Source organism: Formica exsecta, unplaced genomic scaffold (assembly GCF_003651465.1).
Source record: "Formica exsecta isolate Colony F162 unplaced genomic scaffold, ASM365146v1 scaffold21, whole genome shotgun sequence".
Taxonomy (NCBI): domain Eukaryota; kingdom Metazoa; phylum Arthropoda; class Insecta; order Hymenoptera; family Formicidae; genus Formica; species Formica exsecta.
The window spans coordinates 281820-298433 of NW_021849398.1; the positions used below are offsets into that span (position 1 = coordinate 281820).

At 33.2% G+C, this 16614-nt stretch overlaps 1 protein-coding gene across 1 annotated transcript in view; it reads left to right on the plus strand.

The window, feature by feature from the left end:
• The first annotated feature begins 1668 nt into the window (after nt 1–1668).
• LOC115234904 overlaps nt 1669–16614 on the plus strand; it is a 21977-nt gene continuing 7031 nt past the window's right edge. The window contains exon 1 of the mRNA XM_029806295.1: nt 1669–1737. The gene's annotated coding sequence lies outside the window, so the exon portion shown is untranslated. The remainder of the gene's footprint in view (nt 1738–16614) is intronic.

Sequence of the window (16614 nt, forward strand, 5' to 3'; positions counted from 1 at the left end):
AATTATTTTATATAAATAATAAAATATTGAAAATTTAGATATTTAATATTTAAAATATTAAATGTTTAATTTGTTTAATGAATGTTATATATTAATCTAATATGTGTTAATCTTTCACATTATATTTTAAAGATATTTCTGCAAGCATTCTACAAGCATTGTATATAATATTTAGAGAGAATTTTCGTCCGCCCACGTGTACATATATTTAGATTTGGAGTTTTATTCTTCTCACAACGGGTATCGACTCATTCCGGGATACCCAGATCATCCTGTCATGGTCATCCCATCTCCCCTCCTTGCTCGCCAGTCGTCGTCTTTTTCGGGGGCTCCTAACGTGTGGTATTTATGACGATACACGTTGCGAAATCGTGATTTTCATGAGGATAATGAATATTATCATGATTGATATTCCTTATCGATTTAATAATTTGAAAATTTTTCGAGAAATGTTTCCATTTGAAATCGATAGACGAGTCGAAATTTATCTGACATCTCTCTCGCATAGATATAAAGTAATCCTAGACACGCGGAATTAATTAAGTAAACTTTTTTACTTTCTTTTATTTGCTTAAATGCTTTGACTAATTTAGTATCCATCCTCTTGATTCAAGTTGAATGAATAAAGTTAGATTTTAATATCGCGCAAAGTTTTGTAATTTGCGCATATAATTTAATTATGTATATATAAAACGTCAAATGTAATGTTCATTGACATCACTTTCGGAATTATCGTAGAGAAATTAACACATGAATCAGTTAATTTATTGTTAGTCATCATTTTCAAACAGCATATATATATACGTGAGTCAATGTCACATGATTACTTTTTTATTTTTTTTCCGATTATTATTGAAATTGCATTATTTATCGTATATAGACAGTTATTATATATTATTATTATATATTGCTTCTGAAATTATTTCTTATTCGCAATACAATGTGTCACCACGCTACGCTGACGGCGAAAAGAGAGAAAGAAGCAACGATTCGCACAAAACATTTTGCGATAATTTACAAAAGTGCATTTTTGGGAAACAGCCAAATGCGAGCGAACATAGGACATAAAAGTAGGAGGCGCCGCGTTTGGCGCACGCGGTGATATCCGTCGCCGAGAGGTGAAACGATCTTTCTTTCCACAAGAATGTCGACGTAGGAATAATTTTGATCTTGCTGATTGATGAAAAAAGAAAGTGTTTCTTGATGAAGTATGCTTCAGAAATTCGCATAGATAACGAGCGCGTCTTTTGATTAGTTACAAGTGGACTCTTTACTTTAACAGAACAACTCTTTCTCTCTCTCTCTCTCTCTCTCTCTTAAGTTTCACGCTTAGAATTATTAGGTTTAGTAATACAAATTTTTTAAAATAGAGAAAAGATTAATATATATATTTTTTATTTTTAGCATATATATACAAAATATTTCGTGAAATGGACATCCCGTAGAAAAATATGCATTCGGGATACGTGGGTAACTTCGATGCGTGTTCAGATGAGAGTGTCAGAGGAATAAAATTGGCAAGGATGGGTGATGGAGGAGTCAATGTAATATGTTGCCCAGCATAGGATACCGAAGGACAGTGGCGATCCGCGCATCAAAATGGTAGGGGGGTACTGGCCAGATCACCGGAGGATGAGAATATAAGAGAAGAAGGGATATGAAACCAGCGCCAGTTATATTGACTTTCTTTTAAGCGACACGCGCGTTACACACTCCACGCGGGAGGATACATATTAAGTAAGTACACGCACTTGGTTTATTTAACGAGCGCGCGCGCGCGCATGAATGCAAGTACTCATATTTGCGCGTCACACTTGTCGCGTATCAAGTTGCACAATCATTGTGGTACTCGAATCCGTAATCGGTAACGTTTCGACAAGTTCGACATTGGATGCTGTGTAGATGCCGAGAAATATGTATACATATATATATATATATTTTGCGTCAACTGTTGCGATTTTAATTTCTGCGAGTGAAATGAAGATCATTCTCATGTGTTTGTAACATCAAAATTTAAATTATGCCGATATTAAACTGTGCTCAAATCTGCGGGAAATCTGTGATCTGCAGCGATTATGTCAATATGTTTTTTAATTGATTTACAAAGACGCTTCTATCTTCTCACAGAGTAATTCTCATTTCTTGCGTTGTCGAAGCAAGATGCGAATGTTTGAAAGCTATCGATATTTATTGAATAAAGGATTTTCATATGTTAGATAAATAAATCTCATAATTTTTTTTTTCTCTAACAACTGAAAGTGGTTTATCAATCGATGTCAAATCAAATTTAGCTCAACAAAAACTTTAATTTAATCTTCATATTTTTTGTCGATGATTATTAAATATCAAAAAATAAGAAAAGCTCGCCAATTATGACATACGTAGCAAAGGATCTGAAATTTATAAGTATTTGTAGTCTATAAATATCGATTTTATTTTTTCAAAAAGATGGATCAAATTATAAAAGTGGAATGAATATTAACTTGAAAAATTTGATTTGTATTTCAATGTATAATCAGAATCCATAATTCATGAAATATAATTCAAGATCTATAAAGCTCAGGCCTTTATTTCTGGAAGCTTGTTTAATATCGCAAGATTACAGCGACGAAAAATTGCCCGCCCGCGCAGTATTTGATCCGTGGGCCCTCAAAATTAATGTCGGAATGTAAAACATTAAAGATGTATAATGCTAAGTATCCGTCGCTTCCTTTCTCCGATCGCTTACGCGGTATTTGCCGAAGACGGAAGACGAGAGACCCTTCGTGTAAAAGAGATAAACTACAATTAAATATATGCTTACACGCGCGGTAATTCTTCAATTAACCAATAATATTTTGTCGACTATATTGCGTGCAATAATCGTATACTTGGCCATAAAAAGTTACACCGAGATTAATGTGTTTCATCAATAAAAATTAATAGCCGCTATATACGTGAGCGGCGGGGCAAAAATATCTTAAAAAAAAACCAATGCTGTTTCTTTTACGTGTAAAATCTGAAAAATAAAAAGAAAAGAAAAAAACTTGAAACTTTTTTGGACTTGCTAATTTTTATAAATTATCCTAACGAAAATTTTAAGAACGTAGCTGTTAATTAGGCTGTGGCCAAGTTGCTGAAAAGCTCTTTCAATTAAAGTTCATAGATAATTCGATAAACAACTGAACTGAATAAAATATCGATAAATATTTGCGTTTTTCAAACCTTGCGATTTATTTGCCGATTTGTTATTTACGATGGAAGGAATTGTTTATTTATCGCTTGTCTGTTCTTTCTTCTCTCGCGGCAAGAATAATTTAATATGGATGCAAAAAGAACGCGCCAGATTTATGAGAGAGTATCAAAAAGGCTCTTTCATAGATACACAAAACCCATTTCAAGGGTCCGTCCCCTTTTTCCTTTCTCCTCTCCATGCCTTTTATGCTTCCGTCCGCCTAAATTATTTCAAGATACTAATCTCCAAAAAATATACTAATGTCTAAAACCTAAAACCTGTTCGCAAACGATTATATCCTCATGTGATATATATAGGTTCTCTAATTTATAAATAAACTTTAAGCTGACCAATACATGCATCAACTAAACGAAATAAACGCGGGGTGGCTAATAACATCCTCGTTTGAGGCCTTGAATCCGGTCCGGGGAACTTGAATCATTTGTACTGCTAATTTTTTTGCATCATCTCCGTCATATTGTAATTTACCATTTTTTTTTTATTACGCGTCTGTGGGTCGATTGTTCTTGAATACGCAGGCAGGATTAGGTAATCTCCGATTAGATCGATTCGTAAAGATTCTCCTTCGTGCGCGTAAATGTGCTGTTCGTCGCCAAATAACGAAAAATCGCTCCGATACCTATATCTAAAATATTCACGATAGCAATCTATTCCTGTTTGGAAAGTGCTATTTATCTTGATCTACGTATGTCTCTCGCATCTTTTTCTTTACAGAAATTCGTAAAATGCATACACAACATTTCGCGAAATCTGGCCGAAATATCAATACAGTCGTCTTTAGTTTCCAATGTTTTTCGAATTTAAAATATTTTGTGGGTCCATGCAACTGTACGTGAGATGGACGATACAGACTTAAAAAAAATTTCGAGATTTTTGGAGATTAACGATAATTTAGAAATTTCATTAATTTGGTTAAAATTTTTTTATTTTTTGATGCTCCATTTGTAATTAGGTCTGAAAATTTTTGATAAAGAATCGACTCCAAGTTCAAAGAAGATTGCATATACTTTATGACCTAAAATAATTTATCGGATTCTATAAATAAAAATCTTGTAAAATGTTATCTTGTAAAAAACTGGATTCTCATCTGTAACTTTTAAACGATCATAGCAACAATATTGATTTATAAATTACACCGGATCTTGCGAGCCGCGCGTTAATTTTCCAATAAAAAAGAATGACGAATTAAAAAAATATAGCGGTAATTTTTCGGTGAATTTTAAAATAAGATCGTAAAAAAGATCACGGCACGATGACATGACCTTGTGAAGGTAATTAAACTACAATCTGGAAACGACATGTGGCAATCATAGATTTAATTAAATACACTGCGAACGTGTTATGACGTAATTATGCGATTTAAGTCGTATCAAAGCAAACCAACAACTAAGTACAAATAAAAGAGCAATCCACATGTTCGTCGAAGATTTTGCAATGTTAATTTTCAATCCTCATAATTGAATAAAATTGATAATTTTCTATGTCCGTAAAATAATGATGATAATCTTGATTAAAATATCAATTAAAATATCATGACTATTTATTATTTACTTTTCTCATCTGGTAAAATTAATAGTTATTTAAAGATTGTTGATGAATATCGCTTTTTTTCATGTCACAAGATTTATAACTGTTCATATCAGGGTCTGGATCGTAGATTTAAAAAATAAAGTATACAAAGTGAAAAATATTCTCTGTGCATACTTTTATATATATTTATTAATATATTTATCACTTGTATCTTTTAATAATGCGTAAATTTAATATCTTACAAAAAACGTACCGCGTGCCGCTCAATTCCGGCTAATACAAATTGATCCGCATAACAGATATATGACGTGTCATATAATAATGATCGAATGGCTTTATATGATACACGTTATTTCAATAAGACGATATTTTTTCTCTCAAAAATTTCAATCTTTTTGTTCAACCTTTTCGAGTCCATCACGATCGAATGTGTATCTCGTTTGTGTTATGGTAATAATGATATATATATGTCGTTAATATTTTATATGTCATAAAATTTGCATTCTAGCGTAGACATGTTGCATAGTCATGATGAGTCTTCTTCCGCATAGGGAGAAAGGCACCGGTTTATGAAATACGAATTTGGCCGTTATATCAACGTTTTGCAATCCAAGCAGGCGTTACCGGAAATCGTCAAAAAGTCGATGTTGAGTAATCGGAGGACGTCCAGATGATGGACTTCGACCAGCTAAAATACCATACAGACACATTTACTTACTCTTCGTAAATTAATAATTAATCCTAAGTCGTTGCTCGCGCGGTCAGTGGCTCTTCAAGGCCGATGTAATTTCCTTCTCTCCAGAGTAATTAATCGTACATTATCACCCGTGGGAAACGATAAACGAAAACGAGCCGGTACTCCCGCGAGACCCTCGGATGCCCTTCGTTGAAACCCACACTTTGATTTCGCCACTTCGCGTATGACGCGCGCAATTAGTCAGCTGTTACCTGACGCATATTTTAGTCAATCTCAAGGCGCCATTCTTACGTCAGCTTACATCTGGCTACATTATACGAATCATCTTTATATCTCTCATCCCGAGAGGAAACGTCTTTGTTGGCACGATTAGCCGGGTTGCTTCCGAACAGATCTGTTTTGAGATAGCAATAAGTATAATTTATAACAACTTTAATCTCTCTTTGTGTTCTTGATATTTTTTTTAGCCGCCGTGGATATATAGTTTTATTTACCTTTATTTTGTCGGCACAGAGTTATATGTCATACAAACTGGACCAACAAAATTATGATTTTTGTAATAAAATCTCGAAATATCTCGGAACATTGTAATACTTTTGTTAGATGTATTAATTAATATAACTCTGTAAATTTATTATTTATCGCGTACGTATCTCTCTCGGTGCTCTCGAATAATTAAGAAACTCGAGATGTTTTAGAATCTCATTAGTATTTGCTACTTGATTGTTATATTATACACACACACGCGCATACATATGCGGATAAATTGGATTCTATTATAGAAGATTTAATTTTTTTTCGGAATGCTTGTTTCTTATGTAATTTTTTATAACGCAATAATTAGGAAGTTTTTAATAAATCTCGAGATATATGTATAAGTGATACTTACAGCATCATTAATAACGAGTGTCATTATGAAAGATTAATAAAATACGCAAGTTTCGAGCGTGTCAAATGGCGTGTGCGGTCCAAAAGGGGTCAATGGCGATTTGATTTCGATAATAAATGTAATTACCGATTTCTCTTGCAAGAGAAGTGACAAGATGAAAACATTTTCGTTTAAATATTCACGTGTTTATTTTACGACATATGGGTCGTTCTACCATGATCTACGCATCACCTTTGGCCGATGGACCCCCATTTCACTCGGAATGGCGCAATGTCTTCGGATCATGAATAGAATCCATGTCACGGGGATACGCAAAATGTTAATGCGTGAAAATACAAGTTGTGGCGAAAACGCTCGCGCAAACAGATATTCATATTTAAATCTCCTTCGATGACGATTCTAAGGCCAAATCAGTTACAGTTTAGCCATTCGAAAGGGAAGGATACATCTGGAAATATTCTGGATCTTCTTCCTTCCCATCCCATGTGTTGAGAATTATTTATTGCGTACGTTTCTCTCTCTCTCTCTCTCTCTCTCTCTCTCTCTCTCTCTCTCGATACTTCCTGAATAATTAAGGGATTCGAGATTTTATGATATAATCTCATTAATATTTACTACCTTACACGTGTCGAACGTACGTGTCTAGATTATATAAAATTCCCTGTTAATTCTCTGTTCTCAGCTAGTCCATCTTTATTGTATATATCAGTTGGTGTAATTAATTATTTGCAAAATTATCAGGAGAAATGCTTGCCGAATAGATATTACAAAGTGTTAAATATGTGGAAATATTACAAAAGTGAGATATTTATTAATTAGAAAAGGTATATGTTTTACATTTTTTTAATTTCAATTTTTAAAATTTTTATTTATAAATTAAAAATGTGTGTGTATTTAAATTTTTTCCAAGATTATATCCAACGAAATGGTACAAATTTCTTGACAGCTTAATTTTCTAATAGATTTTTCCATAAAACTAGAGTAATTTCGCAATGAATTGTATTATAAAAGATGCCATGTATACAGAGAGAAGCTTAGAGAGATTCCTAACTAAATCGATCTTTATTATCATGATCTAGAGAATCAGATCCAGTTACATCATCATTGTGAGAATATGTATACGAAAAGATATTAGTAACAGTGAAAGTGTCGAATAAAAATGAGATTGATGATAGCTGGTTTTTTCGGCATCAATCTATTCAAACAACTCGCAGATTAACTGCTCTTAATTAACATAGTAACGGTCATTTAAAAATGGCAGACTTATACGCAGAGACTTTTAATTTACACCGCATCAATTTCGTACATTCAGTTGAAAAGTGTATAATACTTATTTTTGTTAAACAATATTTTCATTTATATGCTCATACCTCTGGTATTATCGAACCGTTGTGCTATGACAATGTCGCGATTAGAAGCTAAATTTGTTCCATCGACACGAGCAATCATCAGATATATAATTACCATATGCCGAATATTACATCTGTCAAGTATGGAGAGTGAAATTAAATGATGAGGTATCTTCTGAAAGTCATGCAAGAGATTTTTGGCGAGGTCGACGGGATTGTTAGGCCTCGATTCGCACTAGAGCGCGGTGCCGAAGAATCCAGACCTTTGAACTCTCCAACCGCGGTTTATGTAATCCTGGCAAACTCGGCATCGTCATCGGACATAGTGTCACGGATGCGTTCGATATTTCATAAGTCCAGTATATTTTCAGGGGGAAGGGGGAGAGGGGAGATTTCTCGCGAGCGTCGATGTCTCGTGGAGATATAATTGAGCCGGATGGACGGACCGACGCGGCCATCCTTGATTGCTTTCTCGTTTTACGTTTTGCGGGTGGATCGGGGCCGACGACGGGATTGGTCCGCCGCCGAATCGTGGAATGCAAATAACTGGCGAAAGTTAACTTAATTACGAGGTCGATTGGCATTTATCGAGTGAAAAGCTAGAAGGACCCAGACTCGGATCGATTAAGACATATGCCCACCCGCATTCGTTTATGATACTTTTTTTCCAACTTTATTAATACAATTTATATGTGTATTTTCTTTTTAAAAATAAATTGATTTATATTTCTAAAATCATACATTTTTAAACGATTTATAAAACTTTCGAATTAAATTCAGGATAGAGTTTTATCAATATACTAATGTGTAATATATAATTTAATTACAATAATATAACTAAAATTGAAATATTTCTATTGCTCTCGATAAAGATTCTTCAACTATCCACGAAGAATTATAGAATTATTCCAGAATAATTTTTTCACAAAAGGCATCTTCCGTATAGCAATCTCAACAAGCTAGCACAAGTTCTCATGTTTTAATATGTGAGGCAAATTAGTTGAAAATAGAAATCACAAATTTTGTTTTATATGTATTTACACTTTCTTATAACTCCAAGTCTCAATATTGAATGGTTTAATTAATATTGAAGTGTTGTCTCTCTCTCTCTCTCTCTCTCTCTCTCTCTCTCTCGATACTTCCTGAATAATTAAGGGATTCGAGATTTTATGATATAATCTCATTAATATTTACTACCTTACACGTGTCGAACGTACGTGTCTAGATTATATAAAATTCCCTGTTAATTCTCTGTTCTCAGCTAGTCCATCTTTATTGTATATATCAGTTGGTGTAATTAATTATTTGCAAAATTATCAGGAGAAATGCTTGCCGAATAGATATTACAAAGTGTTAAATATGTGGAAATATTACAAAAGTGAGATATTTATTAATTAGAAAAGGTATATGTTTTACATTTTTTTAATTTCAATTTTTAAAATTTTTATTTATAAATTAAAAATGTGTGTGTATTTAAATTTTTTCCAAGATTATATCCAACGAAATGGTACAAATTTCTTGACAGCTTAATTTTCTAATAGATTTTTCCATAAAACTAGAGTAATTTCGCAATGAATTGTATTATAAAAGATGCCATGTATACAGAGAGAAGCTTAGAGAGATTCCTAACTAAATCGATCTTTATTATCATGATCTAGAGAATCAGATCCAGTTACATCATCATTGTGAGAATATGTATACGAAAAGATATTAGTAACAGTGAAAGTGTCGAATAAAAATGAGATTGATGATAGCTGGTTTTTTCGGCATCAATCTATTCAAACAACTCGCAGATTAACTGCTCTTAATTAACATAGTAACGGTCATTTAAAAATGGCAGACTTATACGCAGAGACTTTTAATTTACACCGCATCAATTTCGTACATTCAGTTGAAAAGTGTATAATACTTATTTTTGTTAAACAATATTTTCATTTATATGCTCATACCTCTGGTATTATCGAACCGTTGTGCTATGACAATGTCGCGATTAGAAGCTAAATTTGTTCCATCGACACGAGCAATCATCAGATATATAATTACCATATGCCGAATATTACATCTGTCAAGTATGGAGAGTGAAATTAAATGATGAGGTATCTTCTGAAAGTCATGCAAGAGATTTTTGGCGAGGTCGACGGGATTGTTAGGCCTCGATTCGCACTAGAGCGCGGTGCCGAAGAATCCAGACCTTTGAACTCTCCAACCGCGGTTTATGTAATCCTGGCAAACTCGGCATCGTCATCGGACATAGTGTCACGGATGCGTTCGATATTTCATAAGTCCAGTATATTTTCAGGGGGAAGGGGGAGAGGGGAGATTTCTCGCGAGCGTCGATGTCTCGTGGAGATATAATTGAGCCGGATGGACGGACCGACGCGGCCATCCTTGATTGCTTTCTCGTTTTACGTTTTGCGGGTGGATCGGGGCCGACGACGGGATTGGTCCGCCGCCGAATCGTGGAATGCAAATAACTGGCGAAAGTTAACTTAATTACGAGGTCGATTGGCATTTATCGAGTGAAAAGCTAGAAGGACCCAGACTCGGATCGATTAAGACATATGCCCACCCGCATTCGTTTATGATACTTTTTTTCCAACTTTATTAATACAATTTATATGTGTATTTTCTTTTTAAAAATAAATTGATTTATATTTCTAAAATCATACATTTTTAAACGATTTATAAAACTTTCGAATTAAATTCAGGATAGAGTTTTATCAATATACTAATGTGTAATATATAATTTAATTACAATAATATAACTAAAATTGAAATATTTCTATTGCTCTCGATAAAGATTCTTCAACTATCCACGAAGAATTATAGAATTATTCCAGAATAATTTTTTCACAAAAGGCATCTTCCGTATAGCAATCTCAACAAGCTAGCACAAGTTCTCATGTTTTAATATGTGAGGCAAATTAGTTGAAAATAGAAATCACAAATTTTGTTTTATATGTATTTACACTTTCTTATAACTCCAAGTCTCAATATTGAATGGTTTAATTAATATTGAAGTGTTGAAACAACGTTATCCTTATTTGCATCTTTAATAATCTCCATAGTTGGAGAGAAAAAGAGGAATATCTCTTATTATTCCAGTCTTAGGACTGGCCACAATGGGAACGCTATCATAATCCTGATAATCGGCGACACGCAAGCCAGCGGATTTCATAATCAGAGAGGAGGTACTTTATTATTTAGCGACCTTGCTCCTTTCTAGATTGGGCTTAAAAATACACAACCGCCGGTCCCACGCGGGCAAGGAGCTCCGGCCACCCGGCGCCACGACCGAAACTTTCCCAAAAGTAAAATGCATACCGCGGCGGCGAGAGTAATAGGAGGTCAAATTCTCCGGCGTGAGAGGAGAACGTCCGAGTTTCCGGGAAGTGACGGCTGCCCGACTTTTAATTTCTCTCGTTCGCGTTCCGCGACGATGTCGTTTTTCGAGACAGACGGATGCGTTTTATGTCTGCGCTCGATCGTGGATCTCATAAAAGTGAAGGAACCGTATAGATTCCTTCGGCGAGACGTTACGACGCCGTAATTAAAGAATATATCGAGAAATGCTAAATGTGCATTACGTAATGATAGTCGTTAAAAAGATCTCATTAAAATCGTGCAATCGTATATAAAAAAGTATGTAATTACAATTGTTGAATTATGAATATAATTAGAATATGTAATAAAGATATAAAAGTAAGAATTCATAATCAAACAAGATAAAAATTAAAGTTGACCTTTATTTAAATTTTTATTTTTTTATTTTTATGCTAAATTATCGTTTTTATAGCCTCTTAAATAAGCAAAATTCTGATAGTTATTAGCGGGATATGATTATCTGAATAAAGAATTGTGCATCGAGTATTTAGGCATTTCCATAAAAAAGAAGTAAAGAAGATGAAAATATGTTCAATCGCATATTTTTTTTCTTTTTTGCGCTTTGCATTTTAATCGCGTGAATCTGATCGCTTAACTATGAATTTCATCTCTACAAGAGGTTGGGACGCGAGATCGAAGGATAACGCTTTTAAAAAACAGCCGTCCCGCTATCAGACGTATGTTTTGGAAAGTTAGATCGATGAATGCTATAGGATCACTTCTTTTTTTTACGGAGGTGTATGCACGGCCTAGAATTCAGGCGACCCAGAAACATCACATACGTTTGTATAATATTATAGACTAGTCATTGGACAGGGAAATTGAGCAAAAAACACAACCGATCTCGCTATAACATTGATTCGAACGAAATACTTGACGTGACGTAACTAGCAACAGACTATAGCTTCATTAGACGCCCATTTATTAGTTACTATAAAAATATCGCTTTATTTGAATTTGATTGATGAAGCGCTATATGTAATCGAAATATCAAGTATATTGTGCTGACATTTCAGCGGATAGATTGAAAGGCTCGGCATAAGAAAGGTTTTAAATACAGTATTTTCAAAATTACCTTTCTTTAGAGAGAGATTCTATCTCAAGAGTCTAATACTATGAATATAAACCCCATTAATTTTTAATAATGTCAAAAGTTTTTATATTTATTTTTTCTATACTAATCTTTTATATTATTAAATATTATAGGAGATATATGTATATAAAATAAAGAAATACACATTTTCTTTTCAAGATATTTTAGAATTTAAAATTAAATATAAAAATTAAAAATTAAATAAAAATTAAAGATAAAAATACACGTTATTAAATTTTACGTCACCATCGGATTAGTAATGAGATTTGAGAATCAGGCGCGCGTCACAAGATTGAACCACATTTTTCGAAAAATTACAATCGATATTCTTTCTGATATGACCGTGTTTTCAAGTTATAGCTTGTTTTATTTTTCAACAGAATTAAGATATAATTACGGTTACAGGAAGTGCTCAAAATGACTACCTTTAACTTGAATACAGGCTTCAACACGTTTCATCATAGATTGTCTGACTTTTTCATAAATTCCGGGTATTGCTTGAATTTCCCGGCAACTATCTTCAACACGTTGACGAAGTTTCTCGACATTGTCAATGGGTGTTTTGTAAACAATGGATTTTAGATGCCCCAACAAGTAATAATCGAGTGGATTCAGGTCTGGAGAGCGAGTTGGCCAGGCAATAGGACCAGCACGGTCTATCCATCTACCAGCAAACCGATATCCAAGTATGCTATCTTAACTCTATTGGAAAATAAAACAAGCTATAATTTAAAAACAAGGTCATATCGGACATATGTTTATATGAATTTTTTCTCTTATTTTTGTGTCCTGAATCCCCCATTGCAATACTTCCCACTTTTTAGGATACACCCTGTATAATTTACATTATTCTATTTTTATATTTTTCTGCAAAATTGGACCAATTAATATTATGACTAGTTAAAATTCTATTTATAATATAATTTGAAAAAATTGTGCAAAATTAAAATATTCCTGCAGATTAATATAGTAGTGAAATGTTCCCAATCTTATAAAGAACTTTTTGTTTTTAGAAATGTACGTATAGACANNNTGTAGTTATACGTATATTCTTATGTATATTATTTTATTCATATTTTTATTTTACGGCAATATATTAGCAAAATCTTTTTCCATACATCTCAATAACCGAATTAATATACGGCTGTTAATTAAGTGATCGTCTTAATTATGTATAGCGAGATGCCGAGTATCGGTGAAAGTACTTATTGATTGACAAATCGAAAGTAAGTTTCTACTTGGCAGCTATTCGGCCGTCGATTGGAGTTATTAATATATGTATGAGGACGTGAATATTTAAGTATTTACACTGTATATGCATATTACACCCACATTACAAAAACGTCCGACGAAATGCGTCAAGATCGACGGATTATTTATGCGCCTTCGTGTCGCAAGAGAAAGAGAGCGAGAGCGACATAAAGAGAGAAAGAGAGGAAGATAAAGAAAAAGGGAGAAGAATTTTCTACGGTTTGTTTCCGTAATAAATATAATTGACGCGAGAGAGCTCGAACCCGGATCTCAATTTTAATTCGGCTCCAGATTCGAATTATATTAGGATACGTCGGATACGGACTACGCGCGCGAATTCGACAAGTCTGATTTGTGCGATACTCGAGTAATCTGCGTAATTCAATGAAAGAGAAAGTAGTAGTATTAATGTATATGTGAAAGTATGCGCGCGGCCGAGAGGACACATTTGCAAAATAATATTTGACGGTCAGACTGTTCTCTCACCGTGGACCGTGGCGCTTATCGTGGAAATCGAACGCATCGTGAATTTTCGGTGTTTCGCTATACATACCTTGCACTTTCTCCCGGTCACCGCTGTTAATCCTTTGCAATTGCTGTTATTATTTTTGTCGCCGCTTTAACAGCCGCAAAAGCAATATCTTTTAAGTTTGGAAGTGGAAAGCAAAAATTTTTTTATACGAAATATCGCGATTACGAATGTCTACATTATTTCACATATATGTATAAAACAATAAAATATGTGACAGTAAAAAATCTCGTCTTTTTGCATTTATAAAATTAATAAAAATATGTAAAATTTATATAAGATATTTCTCTCACGATGTAGTTTCTACAATTACAATTACAATACAAATTAATATACAATATTTGGTTTATTAAATTATAACAGAAACTTCTATAGAAAAAGGAAATTTATAATTATTAAAATCATAACTATGTTTCAAAACTGCATTAAATTTTTTAAATAACATTTCTAATAACAAAAAATTATATTTCAACCGCGTTATTGCAGAATATTGAGTCATTAATATGACTAGATTGTTTAATTTTTTGATAAATATTGTTATATGTAAAACTGAATTCTTTTTTATTTCAAGATTTCTAAATTTATTTCATGTGATGACACCGTTACAGTTTATTTCACAGTGAAAGTTGAAAAACTCATTTATCAGTGGAAAATGAAAAGAAATAGAAAGCAGATATAAACAAGCGATTTAAACATTTTTTAAATTTATTATCGATTTTAGCTGGCTAGGAATTTAATTTCATTCAAATCAATTGATTGTTTCCCATGGGAAGGTATCTTACGATTGTAGCTTTGGAAGCTGTCTCGAGAATTTATTGCGGACGACGAATTATCGCGTCAATTTGACAGGCGCATCAAGTTGGAGTTTTTATGGTATAATTTTAAATGTGAATAGAACACGCGCGCGAGACAACTCTCACAAAACATTCACGCTGTCGTTGAATTGCAAAGCAAATCTTTAGATCATCGGAGGCTATGGAGAATATGGGAAATCCGTAATGCGTTCATCGCGTTCGTCTTTCAAGAGAGAATCGAATTCCACGAAAACTTTTGCGATGAGACGCACGCGTGTGACTCATGAGACACCGCAACAAGATACATATTCAATAGTCTGATTTTTTTATTGCGAATATACATATATTAGTCGATCGTTATCCGTTACACATCCTTGATTATATATTTTTCCGTTTGTTTCGCGTATGGGCTTGATGCAACAATAATCTTCCATAATTGAAGGGAAGGGCAAAGAGAAAAATTCGATTTAATTTATTTGTTTAACAACTATTATAGAATTAATGTTAAAGTTGAGAAAAAATAAAATTTAAATTAATTTTTATAATCTTTAAAAAAATATTGTATTACTTTTATGTTGAATTATACCATTCGAGATTTTAATTTTGTTTGATTCAATAAAAACAGAATTGGTATATGACATTTAATTTAAATTATAGATAGAAATACAATCTCGTTTAAAATCGTCAGAATTGGTATATGACATTTAATTTAAATTATAGATAGAAATGCAATCTCGTTTAAAATCGTGAATAACCAGCAATAATACCAATGGAATTTCGCTAATATCAGAATACAGTTGAGTCTTTACTCTTGTGTTTGTCGACCTAATGTGGCCCTGACCTGACCTAATCCTGCAAGATGACATCATAGATAGAAGAATGCGTTAGCACTTACACTGACGCGGACAAAAATAAGAATTGATTTTTTATATAATATGCATATAGATATTCGGAGAGCTGTATAATTTTCATATAAATAATCAAATAATAAAGATCACATCCGTGAACGCGATTATTTTATCGTTAGAGAATATGAAACGAATCGAAAGTGTTCCCTATTTAATACGCCTCGCTACCGATATCTGCCATCCCACGCGCTTACGCAATATTGGAAGAAACATACAAGGTGTATCGAAAATCATATCTTGTTTTTGAATCACTTAAAACTACCATTTGAATAATCAATTTGAGATGCCGCATATACGATTACATTGCGTCTGACACAGTCTGCATATATTGCGAAATATTGAGAGATAACATCAATACACGATATACAGGGTGTTTTCTAATAAGTGGGAAGTATTGCAGTGGTGGATTCAAGATATAAAAATAAGGAAAAAAGTTTATATAAACATATGTCCGATATGACCTTGTTTCCGAGTTATAGCCTATTTTATTTTCCAATATTTTCAACTTTTCCGCATAAGTCTAATTCTGACAGCATTACCATCAGAAAATCCATATATGAGATGCATGTCTGCCATTTCATTGTTTAACCATGTCATAATTTTTATTTTAAATGTAGACTATTAGTTAACAGCGCCTACGTACGGTACGAATATTTTAGTTTCACTGAGCACGAGATACGAACCGTATCACCTACAATACAAATAACACATGTTTATGTTTATAGATTAGCAAGACCTCAAATACTTCGAATCTTACAGATAAACAGCAAACCGATAATCAAGTTTACTATCTTAACTCTGTTAGAAAATAAAACAGGCTGTAACTTGGAAACAAGGTCATATCGGACATATGTTTATATGAACTTTTTTTCTTATTTTTCTATCGTGAATGCATTACTGCAATACTTCCCACTTATTAGGAAACACATTGTATATATATTAGAATTACATATAT